This window comes from Schistocerca serialis, chromosome 6 (genome assembly GCF_023864345.2).
Source record: "Schistocerca serialis cubense isolate TAMUIC-IGC-003099 chromosome 6, iqSchSeri2.2, whole genome shotgun sequence".
Classification (NCBI taxonomy): Eukaryota; Metazoa; Arthropoda; class Insecta; order Orthoptera; family Acrididae; genus Schistocerca; species Schistocerca serialis.
In genome coordinates this window covers 412,751,378-412,765,880 of record NC_064643.1, presented here as the reverse complement: position 1 = coordinate 412,765,880, position 14,503 = coordinate 412,751,378, and positions in this window count along the sequence as shown.

Here is a 14,503-nt window from a genome sequence, read left to right as displayed (position 1 = left end):
AACTGTCCCCACAACCTCCACCTAACAGTTTCTGTCAGCTCTGTCCTATCACCTCCTCCCAATCCATATCCTCTTACCCACACTGTGTACTGTTCTCTGTCAGTGCACCCACTAGTATTTAATCCTTCTCTGCTCCTCTCCTTTTCCACTCCCGCACGTATCCCTCCCTCCCCCATAGCATCCCGATGCTGCACCTGGCAGTCTTGTTCTGTCACCATCTAGCCCCGCATGCTCCGCCGGGCTGTGCTGACTTCTCTTCCCCACCTATATACTGCTATCCATCCCCCTAGCCTGCCCCACTCCAGATTACTGCTTCTGTTCAACTCAACACAGTTGCATTCTGTTCTGAGCAGCCAGAGAGAGCAGTCTTATGTGCATGAGGTGTACTTGTTTGTGTGACAGTGTGTGTGTGTGTGTGTGTGTGTGCACGCGCATGCACACATGTGTATGTGCATTTTCCATTCTGAAAAAGGCTTTGGCTGAAAGCTGAATGATTAACATTATTTTCATAGTGCCTGTCTGCAACACAACATGCCTTTACATACGTCTGCTTGTGTCTGTATATGTGTGTATGGATATGTGTGTGTGTGCAAGTGTATAACTGTCCCTCTTTCCCCCTAAGGTAAGTATTTCTGCTCCCGGGACTGGAATGACTCCTTACCCTCTCCCTTAAAACCCACATCCTTTCGTCTTTCCCTCTCCTTCCCTCTTTCCTGATGAAGCAACCGTGGGTTGCAAAAGCTTGAAATTTGTGTGTGTGTTTTTTATTGTGTCTATCATCCAGCACCTTCTCGCTTACATAGCAGACGCCCTATCCATCTGAGCCGCCAAGGTATATCAACAACACCTGTTGGCAATTATTATTTATTCTAGAGAAGCTGCATGGTCATCAATAGTATCTGTTCTTTCAAGAACAGTTTCTACCTTCATAAATATAGTTAAAGGCTACCCAGCCATTGACCTTCATCTGTGAAAATCTCCACAAGTTGCCTGAATTGTGGGGGAACGTGGGCCTCATGGGAAGCGTGCAAGAGATAAGTCCCTGCAGTTGCACTATTCATCTGTGTCCTCGGTGGCTCAGATGGATAGAGTGTCTGCCATGTAAGCAGGAGATCCCAGGTTCAAGTCCCGGTTGGGGCACACATTTTCAGCTGTCCCTATTGAGGTATATCAACAACACCTGTCGGCAGCTGAGGGTTTCAATCAATTATCATTTATTCTAGAGACGCTTCATGGTGATCAATAGTATCTCTTCTTTCAAGAACAGTTACCATCTTCATACACTTCAAGCCATTAAAATTGCTACACCAAGGAGAAATGCAAGCCATGCCGCGAGCGGCGACAAGCCGTAAACACTCATTATCAGAATGCAACATCACAATGCATGACACAGTACAGTAATGCAATTTCAGCTTACAGTGACGTAAACACGTATAACAAAGAGAATGGCACTTATCAGATCAAAGAAAAATAAGCAATCAATTCAAACCAGATGAAGCACGTGAAAAACGAAGGATACCCTTATAAATATGGTCGGAGCGCCCAACGCATAGCAATGGCTACCTGGTAAAGCTTAACTGCTAAACTTATGACTCGAACCGAACTACTGTAGCTGTATCATCATTCATTTGACCTAAATTGTATCTCATATTACAATGGACCAACTTTGTATCGATTTGGAGGTAAAGCTTAACTGCTAAGCTTACGACTCAAACCAAACTACTGTAGCTGTATCGTCATCATTCATTTGACCTAAATTGTGTCTCATATTACAATGGACCAACTTTGTTTCGATTTGGAGGTGTTGCCTAAAACTTTTCTCTCCCCTTGAATTTCGAGTCTCAGGTGCGGCTTACAAGGGAAGGCCTCAGACACGGCCAACCAATTCAGCTCAAATCTGGCAGGTCACTTGTGAACAACCTAAAACATAGGAATCTAAGATATTTTGGCTCAACACCCCCACAATTTTAAGAAAATCGCCCTTAAAGGTTATGACTAGCAATCGAATCAAAATTGGTGGGATTGATATATAATTGTAAATAGAGCATTTTTCATCATTAGGTATAGGGTCCGAAAATGCATACTTATCCAGAAATTGAAGTAAGAAACTTTTACAACTGCCGCTTCTATACCCACATGGCAAAAGCTTTTTGCCGACAGCACCAATAGCGCAACGGCCAAGGTAACTGGCTGGGACTCAAAGAACCCGGGTTCAAGTCTCGAAGAAACCTGGCGGATGTTGTTCTTTTCGTTTGTATTTTTCCATATCTCAATTAATAGGGATAGGAGGGTTAATGAGGTAAGTATTATTATCTTTCCTTATTGATTTACTTGCCTTATTAACCTTCCTATCCCTATCAATTGAAATATGGAAAAATACAAACAAAAGGAACAACATCCGCTACGTTCCTTTGAGATTCGAACCCGGGTTTTCCGATTCCAAGCCAATTACCTTGGTCATTGCGCTATTGGCACTGTCGGTGAAAGACGTTTACTGTGTGGGTACAGAAGCGGCAGTTGTAAAAGTTTCTTTCCTCCATTTCTGTAAAATTATGCGTATGCGGACTCCATACCTGATGAAAAATTCTCTATTTACAATTATCTATCGATCCCTCCAGTTTTGAGTCGATTGCTCGTCATAACCTTTAGGGGTGATTTTCTCAAAATTGCAGGGGTGTTGACCCAAAATATCTTAGAGTCCTTTGTTTTAGATTGTACACAAGTGACCTGCCAAATTTGGGCTGAATTGGTTGGCTGTGTCTGAGGCCTTCCGCTTGTTAGATCCAGGAAAATTTCTTTTCCTTGATTTTGAGTCTCATTTTTGAGGTACAGCTTAGATTCGAGTGCGGCTTAGAATCGAGTAAATACAGTGTACTAGAACTGACATGTGATTACATTTTCACGCAATTTGGGTGCATAGATCCTGAGAAATCAGTACCCAGAACAACTACCTCTGGCCGTAACAACGGCTTTGATACGCCTGGGCATTGAGTCAAACAGAGCTTGGATGGTGTGTACCGGTACAGCTACCCATGCAGCTTCAACACGATACCACAGTTCATCAAGAGTAGTGACTGGCGTATTGTGACGAGCCAGTTGCTCGGCCACCATTGACCAGACGTTTTCAATTGATGAGAGCTCTGGCCAGGGCAGCAGTCGAACATTTTCTGTATCCAGAAAGGCCCGTCCAGGACCTTCAACGTGCACTTGTGCATTATCTGCTGAAATGTAGGATTTTGCAGGGATCGAATGAGAGTTAGAGCCACGGGTCATAACATATCTGAAATGTAACATCCACTGTTCAAAGTGCCGTCATTGCGAACAAGAAGTGACTGAGACGTGATCCCCAATGACACCCCATACAATCACGCCGAGTAATACGCCAGTATGGCGATGACGAATACATGCTTCCAATGTGCATTCACCACAATGTCGTCAAACACGGATGTGACCATTATGATGCTGTAAACACAACCTGGATTCATCCGAAAAAATGACGTTTTGCAATTGTGCACCCAGGTTCATCGTTGATTACACCATCGCAGGTGCTGTCTGTGGTGCAGCATCAAGGGTAACCGCAGTCATGGTCTCTGAGCTGATAGTCCATGCTGCTACAAACATCGTCGAAATGTTCTTGCAGATGGTTGTTGTCTTGCAAACGTCCCCATCTGTTGACTCAGGGATGGAGACATGGATGCACGATCCATTACAGTTATGCGGATAAGATGCCTCAACTGATAGTGACATGAGGCTGTTGGGATCCAGCATGGCATTCCGTATTACCCTCCTGAACCCTCCGATTCCATATTCTGCTAACAGTCATTGGATCTCGACCAATGCGAGCAGCAATGTTGCAATACGATAAACCACAGTCGCGATAGGCTACAATCTGACCTTTATCAAAGTCATAAATGTCATTGTATGCATTTTTTCTCCTTACATGAGGCATCACAACAACGTTTCCCCAGGCAACACCGGTCAACTGCTGTTTGTGTATGAGAAATCGGTTGGAAACTTTCCTCATGTCAGCACATTGTAGGTGTGGCCACCGGCGCCAACCTTGTGTGAATGCTCTGAAAAGCTAATAATTTGCATATCGCAGTATCTTCTTCCTTTCGGTTAAATTTCATGTCTGTATCACGCCATCTTCGTGGTGTAGCAATTTAATGGCCAGTAGTATATATAATATATTTCAATGTTCATCACTCAGAATTTGTTGTAAATGATTTTTATAATAACATTTAGAACTATTTTTTCCACATACACAAGGAATTCGATTATCATTATAATTTTTTACATGGTACTCATTTAGACATCGTCTACACATCATTCTGTATCCAAATTCCATATATTTCTGTGAAATAAAATAATCAATTGACTTCTGAGAATTATAATATTTGGATGCGAGTGCATCCACTTATATAGAAAAAAATTATTAGGTTCATGAGAATGTAAAATATTATAAGATTAATCTATTCTCATTCATCATCATTATCAGGATCATCACCCCATAAAACATCTTCATTAAATTGATTTGTAACAGAGTTTTCAGTAACTGTTCTACAGTTTCAACATTTAATTTGTTATTTTAACCATTCATCAATTCACTCTTTATGAAAAATACGATGACAGCTTGTTCTAATGAATTGATCATTTTCATTACTTAAACATATAGGACATTCATAATCTTGGCCAGATTGTTCTGTCAGTGTTTCATAAGATATAATTACTTTTTTTGTATAAAATATTCCAATACTGTTTGATATTTTAAAATGTATTAGCAATTAATTTTAACATTAAATCTTATTATAAAGTCTTGAGATAATTTTTGTTCATTCAAATATTAATCCTCCCTTTGAAGAAAAACATGTCTTAATTACAAATGATATTTAAACTTTATTCATTACGGAATTTAAGTGAATAGCAAACCAGTCTCTGGAAGAAAAGGATATAAATACTAATTTGATATAATCTTTAAATAATTATAATATTGAATACACACAAATAAAATATTATGCTCATTGAGATAAGTATCAGAAAAACGATAATTTTATTGAAAAAATAAAAATCTAAATAAAGACCATTTTTAATAAATGGCAGCTGTTCCACCTAGTCGCAACTAAAGTCTGCTTCAGCTGTCACTAATGCAGTTGTTAGTTCAGAAACACAATGATGAACATTTTTTAATTTATTCAAAAAATAATTATCAATTAAAATTAGGTTATTGGTTTAAAGATATATGTTGGTTCCATTGTTTAATCAAAAAAACATTTTAAAGCTAATGATATTTTATGTTTTACTAAACTTGGAATTTCAGAGGCCGTGATGCTGGCCCCTGAATTACCATTCTTGACCTTTAGGCTGTGCCTTATTTCCAAAAATATCCATTTATTAAAGTCTAAAAGCATTAAACTTTTAATTCTTGCATAATAATTTTAAAACAAATAAACACAAATGTCAATATATTACTTCATTAAAATTCTGGATTCATTGTCCATTATAGTACATTATATATTATGAAATATTATAGCAGTTTCAAAAGAGTCACTGATTATGTCCACAAGTTTCATCATCATTACTATAATTTTGTCAGGGATACCATCAAATCCGCAGGTCATTTTACTCTTCAGTCTGCTGATACCTGTGTGTACTTCTTTGGGTGTTACACGATATAGGTACATTGTCTCTCATTCACTGGAGTTATTACCTTTGTCTTTGGATTATATTTAGTTATGATCAGGTTTTGAGCTACATTAATATAATGATATTTAAATATAGAACATATTAGAAGTGGATCATCAACAATTCCATTTCTGTGTTTTATTGTTATTTAATTACCTGCATTTTCATGTTTGTCTGTGTGATTGTTAATAACTTTCCACGTAACTTTGTTGTTACCCTTTCTGATATATGAACCATTATGCTTATTTTTTGCAGCAGCTATAGCTTCCCTGTGCTTTTTCCTATAACACTTTACGTATGGTTTCAAGGTAGTATTTTGCTTTGCACACTTACATAGCATTCTAAGACTTTCTGATGACTCTTTGATTTCCCTTGTTATCCATGAATTTGATTTTTTTGTTTATTTTCATTCTCTTAAGAAGGAATGAAATATTATAGCAGTATTTATAATATGACAAGAACCTGTTGAATTTTATATCTACAGAACTATTGGTTTCCATGTTCCAGTTTACATTTTTAACATGAGATTAAAGACCCTAATGCTGTCATCATTAATCTTCTTTCAATATATCTCTTGTTGCCACTTTTCTCATGAAATTTCTTTCTTTTCTTTCTTTCACTTACGTCATAGTCCCACAGGGATCGCTGGGTCAGCATGGTTACAATGGATTTGGGAAGGTTAATTCGAGATTTCTCTAAAGTTAATTTAATTGCTTGATGATCAGAGAAAGCTGTATCCAAATATATTCAACTGGTTTTTCTAAATATTATTTTACTAAACCTTCACCAACTTTTTCTTCATCACTTTGCAGTTTTTATTTATTTATTTGGGCCTGTTGATTACATATTATACAACCAGTATAAAAGTAATATAGGACAAATCAATTGATACAATACAGTAGTACATGAACTTTTATACATCACATTGCACAGACATTTGTTTCTTTACCAAGACCAATTACTTGCATGGAGTATTAAAGCCTGCCTTATGCCAAAAATAGTTTAAGTGACAGTTTAAGATAATAGAATAAGTGATAGTACATATTTTTATGCTACTGACATATATAAGCAGGTAACTTTACTTCATGGTCATGGTTTGGATTGAATACAAATTTTAACTGCATTCCTTAAGAGGAGGTTCAAGTGAATGGTTATTATTAATTCACATTTTCTCGTAATGACATAGATAAATTTACATTTCATCACCACAATTTCAGTTAAACTACAAGTAACAGCAACACACTTTACCTTTAAGGGAGTACTTTTCTTAGGCAGTTTGCCCCACTCTTTTGCCTTATAACTCTAAGTATTCATTCATTTTATAGAAAGTTTGTTCGATGAGGGATGGTTTTAGTTTCCTTTTGAAAACCTGTACATTATTTATTTCCTTTTTTATACTGATAGGGAGCTTATTGAAGACCTTTATACCTGACTCAGTAACTCCCCTATGTACTTTAGTGAGAGTTGCAGAGCCGTGGTGAAATTTTTTCACCTGTCTTGTGTCATGGTTGTAGATGTCTCAATTTTTCTGAAACAATTCCCTGTTGTTGGCTACAAATAACATCAATGAGTATATATACTGACCGGTGTCAGTAAGTATCCTGAGAGATTTGAAGTGACCTCTGCAATGTGCCCCATTATGGACGCCACATATTAGTCTCACTCCTCATTTTTGTATTCTGAAGACTTTTTCAACACCTGCAGCATTTTCACAGAAGATTATTCCATAGGTGACAACAGAATTGAAATATGCAAAATATCACAACATTATATCTCTGTCCACTAACTGATGGAGAGCTCTTAGTGCAAAGCACGATGAGCTAAGTTTCTTGACCAGCTGATCAATTTGTTCTTTCCATCTTAGGTGACTGTCTGTCTGGATACCTAGGAATTTTGTATGTGTGGTTTCACTAATTTTGTGATTGTTAACATGTATTTCAGAAACTTTATTTTTTTATTTTTTGTCAGAAACTGTATCATATTGGTTTTTGAAAGATTTAGGGTTCGGCTATTTGCAGTCAAGTATTTGTGTACTTGAGGAGAGACTGTCATGGCTGTATCCTGCATTGTGGAGTTGGGTCCTTCTATGAAGCTACTTGTATCACTGGCAAACATTACTATTTTTGCTCTGTTATTAATTGTGATTGGTAGATCATTAATGTAGATCAGGAAAATTAGTGGCCCAAGAATCAAGCCCCTTGGGCCTCCATACTTTATATTTCCCAAGTCTGATTTTAATGCTGAACCTGTCCCCCTTAATAAAACCCTTTGCTTCTTGTTCTGTATGTATGATACCATCCAAGTCAAAGATTTGTCTTTAATGCCAAAATGCGGAAGCTTTTTTAAGAGTGTGTTATGATCTACAGAATCAAATATATTGGCAAGGTCACAAAATATCGCCATTGGATACCTTTTGTAATTTAGTTCACCTAAAATTTCATCTGTTAGGTTAAATATAGCTCTGCCTGTGGAGGAGCTGTTACGAAAGCAAAACTGTGTAGGGGTCAGTAAGCCATTTTGTGTACTGTGACTATAAATCCTATCATACACTATTCTCTCAAACACCTTTGAGAACAGTGATCATCTAATTTTTTTGTCTCAATGCTGGAAAAAAGTCATCAACAATTTCTTTTATCAAATATTTATATTTATTTTCTGTACTCGATTTTATTTTATTTGGATTATTGTCAGAACATAATGCTCCCCGATGGTATAATATATCTGAATAATTTGATAAATAAGAACCTGTAAATAGCATATTCATGCCTTCCATAGTTATGTGTTTTTTAGTTAAAATATTCAATAAACCTTCCGTACCTTCATGTCCTATCACCAACAGTTCATTTATCTCCATTAAATTTTACTGGTAATTTACCAACAGATTTAAATGCACCAACAGATCTTAATCCAAAACCTTTGTCTTCACTGTGATTAATATATTCTAACATTCTTTGACATACTTTTTTTAACAGTTTGTTCTTCTTTTTCAGCTATCCTTTTTCTCTTTTCTTCATATTTCGTTAAGAAATCTTTTATTTCTGATTCACTTAATGTATAATCTCTTTCATCACTATCATATTGTTTAACTGGTGGAATATTGTTAAATTCCTCTAAATAATGCAGATTGTAAGGAACCATTCGTTTTTCAACTTCTCTATTTTCTTCAGTAGCTTTCAAAACATTATCACCTAATCCTTCGATTCCTTGTTAAACTTCTTCAATAGCTGGTCTTTTTTATATTTTTCAGATTCTGTTCCTGGTTTTTTTTCCCCCCAAGTTTGAATTGTTCTTTTAATTCTTCAGCTTTCTTTCTATTTTGTTAGGCTTTTTTAACAACTTCTGCATCATATTTTGCAAATAGTTATTAGAGATGAAAAAACATTAAACATTTTTAATGTCTAAAATTTATGTTTATGTTTAATATTTATGTAAAAAGTTAATATTGTTATGAAATTCTATATTTTATTCTGAACTTCATTCAGTTTTCTAGCCATGTGTATGGATATAAAACCAAACTGATCATTACAACATTTATTATACAGTCCTTCAAAATTGTCAAACTTAAAATCACCACCAACAAACTCATATGTGCTTTTTAAATTTGTCTCATCTTGTCTGAAAATATTTTAAAAATTAAGATTATCTCTGACTAATTGTTTTGGTAGTTTTGAATAAGTATGAGCTAAGTAAAAACAATCTATTTTTTATGTCTTCCTCTAGTAAAATATTCTCTAACTATATCCTGATTTTTAAGAAGAAAGTCATCAAATACTACTACAGAATTATCTAAACATTGATCTAATGGAATAATTTCTTCATTATTTTCAATAAAAGTGGTAATTTTTTTATTGTGCTTATCTTGAATTTGTTACATCTTTTTACAAATTATAGATTATTTTATTTAAACTTTATACATAAACTTACAAATATTAATTTTATTCCAATTCAACCATCCTGGAACTACAATAGAATTATCAATCATTAATGTTGCTTTTTCACATCCATTTGGTCCAATAATTGCACATCAAACTGGATCCGGTAAAAGTTTATCATGATTATTTTTGTTATTTCTTTTCTAAAATTCTTATTTTTGGTTCCCAAACTGTCATTTATTTAATAAATTTGTATAATAGTAAATGGAAGGTAGTAGATTATTTCACTTAAGTGATAATTCATTATTCTTAGAATAAGACTAACTGTTCCAATAAGAGAAAAAGTTGTGAAAATGTTTCACTAGTTGATTCTAATTAAACTTTTTTTAATTCCAACAAACTTTATTGTGATGGAGAAACAATAGAAATCCCTGCAGGTCAATATAATTTGAAAAATTTAGATAAATTTATTCACTCGAAAAAGTCAAATATTCATATTAAAGAAGATGAAGTTATAGAGATAGTTGTTATTGAAAGTGATCAAAATTATATGTGGATATAAAAGAAAATAATTTTGCTAGTGTGTTAGGATTTAACAATCAAATTACTGAAGCTAATAAAAAAACTGTTGCTAAAGATGTTCCTAAGAATATTCCATTCAAATTAATTAATATAAATTTTAATTTAGCTGATGGAATGTTTGTTAAATATATGGATCATTTTCATTGAGAAACTTATATTATTGCTTCATGTAAACCAAATGCTGAATTTGGAAGACAAATAATTTATGAACCACGTTATCCTGTAGATAAATTTTATCCTTAATAAATCATTACCAAAATTGAGAGATAAGTTTCACTCATTCCCTGTGAATGAGAAAACAAAAAATAATTTAAATGCACCAAACAAAGATACGAAGATTGAAATAAATATTGGAGATAGATGGCTTCATCTGAACCATGCACAGTTATGCATGAAATTTAGAATTGTTATAGCTAGTCCTGATGAATCGGAATCAAATTATCCAACATATGACAGAAGATCCAATAGTAAAGTAATCAATAATTATGTGCCAAAACTGTTTGGTTTTGTGACTATAAAGAAAGGAAATAATATTTTATCCAGAATTGAACATCCGTTTATTTCACCAACAACTATGTTGTATTTGACTTCTTCTGTTACTCATAAAACAACCTTGGATGGACATATTTTTAATAATGGGAAAAATAAAGAGTAAGAAAAATGAAGTATCCATTATCAATGCTTGGTGGTAAAGCTTATAAAGAAATTATGCAGGAAAGAGATTTAACACAAATTTTTACTAGGTCTCCTAGTTCTGGAGATGCAATTCTTATGTGGCCTTATTATGATGATGCTGGAAGTGAAATTAAAGATACACTTCCTAAGGATAGAAATGTAGTAATAGAATCAATGGAAATTTGTGTACCAATTGATAAATAAGAAACAAATTATGAGTTAGAACAAGAAGGAAATATTCTAAAAAAAATCCAAAAATTCCAATATCTTCTTATGAACTACAAACAGCAGGACTGAGTTACAAGAAAAATTTTGAAATAGATATTGCAAATTACTATACTCTGTGGAATTTGATATGCCATATTTCATATTTGTTACATTTCAGACAAATCGTAAAAATAATCAGTTACTTGACTCTTCATTATTTCATGATGTTAATCTTCAGAACATGCACTTGGAAAATCGATGAAATGAAATTTTCCAGCAGGAAATGTGGAATATTAATCCTCCAAATAACTTTCTCAAAGCATACAATGCACTGCTTGATTTTAAATGAGTTACATTACTCAAATGAGACACTGACATATCTCCATATAATTTCAAAGTGAACCATTAACTTATGATGCATAGCACTGACACTTACTGAAAATTTTAAACTATAAATGAACAAAAAATTAGAAAAGTTAAAGAAATCTTTGTAGCTTGTTTGCATTTCATTTTGAAGTATTTTCAGAAAGAAAGATAAAATAAAAACAAAAATTTTGGGAAGGAATAGATTTCTTATATTCATCATAGTTTATTTTATTTATTTTTTTACATTCACCTTTTATAAAATAATATTAAATTTTAGCTTCTTGCATTCGCCTTTTATAAAAAAAATTATAAATTAATTTTCTTATGTTCACCTTTTGTGAGAAAAAAGTGATTTAGATCTGAAAATTGGGTTATGTAGATTGCTTTAGTAGTTTCTGGGTAAGTTTTGGCTCAAAAGTGATGGAAGTACATTAGTGAGCTAGTGAGCCAGTGCTGAGCCGGAACCTACTAAAGCAGTATACTTACATGTAGCTCAGCTTCACAATCACAGTACGCAGTTGCGTCAAACAGTGGGTGAGTGGGCATATTATTAGCTGTTGTGGTGGTACCTCCTGTTTTTAAATTATACCATCCTACGAGGAAGAGTTTATCTTGGCAATGGAGGCTCCCAGTCTGGCTGTAGGTATTTTCTTAGTCAAGTAGTGTTCACTATCTGAGAAGTATCCAGTAGCATATACTACTGGCAGTTGAGCAGAACAGAGAAAAATCATTCAACAACAGAGTAAGAGGGGCTTCATGTGATACAGAGATTTAAAGCAGTCAAGAACCATTCAGCCCTTCAGTGGTTGTTCAGGTTTAAGGAGTCTTCAAGTACGCTAATTAGATGGACATTGAGATTAAGTGAATTTGAGTATGAAGTTGTACTCAGCATCTTTCACACTGTGCGATGTACCCTCTCCTTCCTACCATTAGTCTGTGGGTGCAGTGGACTCATCATTAGCTTCTTACCCTTTAGCGAATTACACAAATTACAGTAAGTGCTGAAAGAAGCACATGACCACTTACTATCAGGAAACAGAGGTTGTAGAACATGAGATAGTTGAGTAGAAGAGTGCTACTGGTAAAAACCTAGGAAAGAGTCAGTATGTGAGTGGTTGGGTGCAGTGCACGTAGCCGGTAGATGAGAGCTGTACGTTAACACCTTTGCAGAAGTTACCAGAAGCAACAGAGCTTCTCAGAATGATTGCGTTGGATGTCCTTTGGCAGTTCAATAGGGCTCCAACTGAGAATCAATTTGTGTTAACCATTACTGATCATTTTCCTAGATAAGTGGAAATGACTGCAATCCCTAACCAACAGGCAGCAACAGTGACATGAGCAATGGTCAACAGCTGGGTGCTCAAATTTGGTGTGCCAGAAAATATGATCAGTGATCATGGGACAAACATTATGTGTTATGATGTAATGTCAGCACAGGAATGCCAGTCAGAAACAACAGGGAAGAGAAGGCCATGAGAAAAAGTCAGCCAATCGCACACTGACTGACCTCCCTCCAGAGCAACAACATTACAGCAGCAGCCCCTATGTGAAGAGGACATAAGCACCACACCTGACTGATGGTAGTCTATTTCGATAGCAGTGTCAATGTTAGCCACTTCGTTAGGAATCTCTATGTAGCACAGACTTGTGTTTGTCTATACTGAAGATGACTCATTACTGATCTATCAAAGGTAAGTAATTGTATCTTGTCTTATTGTAATGAAACTCATTAATACGAGTTGTCTGATTGTGTGGCTAGTGAACTGAGTATGCAGGATTCCTAGACACAACAACATTAGGGACGAGGTGACCTGTCAACAGCCACCAGCTGCCACAGATTGTCTCTGTTTTTTGTCGTGGGCTTTTATGTTTTGCTGGCACCTTAATTCTACTTTGTCTCCTCTTTGCAGGGTTGTGTTTACATATTTTAACAGTGTCTTATAGTGTTTTTCTATTCAGAGTTTTCAGGTGGGCATTGCAAAAATTTTCTCTGCTTGTGTGCTTATTTTTATTGCTCAGATTATCTGTTTATTGCATTTGCCTATTCCAAAATGAGCAATCCATCTCTCCCACCCCATGCTCTCAGATGCCTCAGCTACAAGTGATAGGTGCAATGCAGCTAACACAGGTGTTTCAGATGCAGCAGACTGCAATCCTTCTAAACACAGTACAGCAGTCACTGGCAAACCAAGTGACCAATGCAGTGCAACCACATGACCAACATGCAAAAACTGTAGCTCTGAGTGCCACACCACCTTTTTTTCAGTTTAACGAAAAAGAAGAGGAATGGCTCGAGTGGTTGCAACAGTATAAAGCCCACATCATTGCTCACAAAAATCAGGTACTGTGAAACTACATTACTTTTTGTCAAAGGTAGGAAGTGGAGTCTTTCGGCTCATTCAGAAATTGTTCCCTAATTCCACTCTGAGTGAACTTTCCTATGATCAGGTTGTACATCCTCTAACTAACTATTATGACCAACAAGCGAATGTGGTGGGAGCTAGGTACCAATTCTTTCATTGTGAGAAAAGGTCAGAACAAACTTATCATGAACGAGTAACAGATTTGCAGGGTATGATGAGGAAATGCAGATTCAAATGTGCTTGTGGTACATAATATTCTGATGTTATGTTGCATGATGCAATCATATACAATGTAACTGATGTTAAACGTAGAGAACAGATTTTGCAACAATCTGATCCATCATTTCATCATAGGGTGCAAATTCTCGATCAGTATGATTGAGGTGCTGTAGTGCCCAATAAATTTGAGCAGCCACCAATTTGTCAGATTGAGTCATCCCTTGCTCACAACTGGCCCAGTAGGCAGCAACAGCACATGCACCAAGCCAAGTAAACAGTTCACTGAATAGGTGACTACATCAGTGAATAGAATTAAGTCATGCCCTCAGTGCTATTTAAGGCACAAACGCCAAGATTGAATGTCCAGCCAAGCACAGTGTTATGCTTGTGGCAGGAAAGGTCACATACAATCCATATGTTTACAACAGAACAAACATAGGAATTCTGCCCGCTCACAAAAATCTAGTCACAAAGCACATGTAATCTATGCAGTGAATTCAGAGCCTGCTGTAAGCACTAATAAAACTAGCAAGCAAA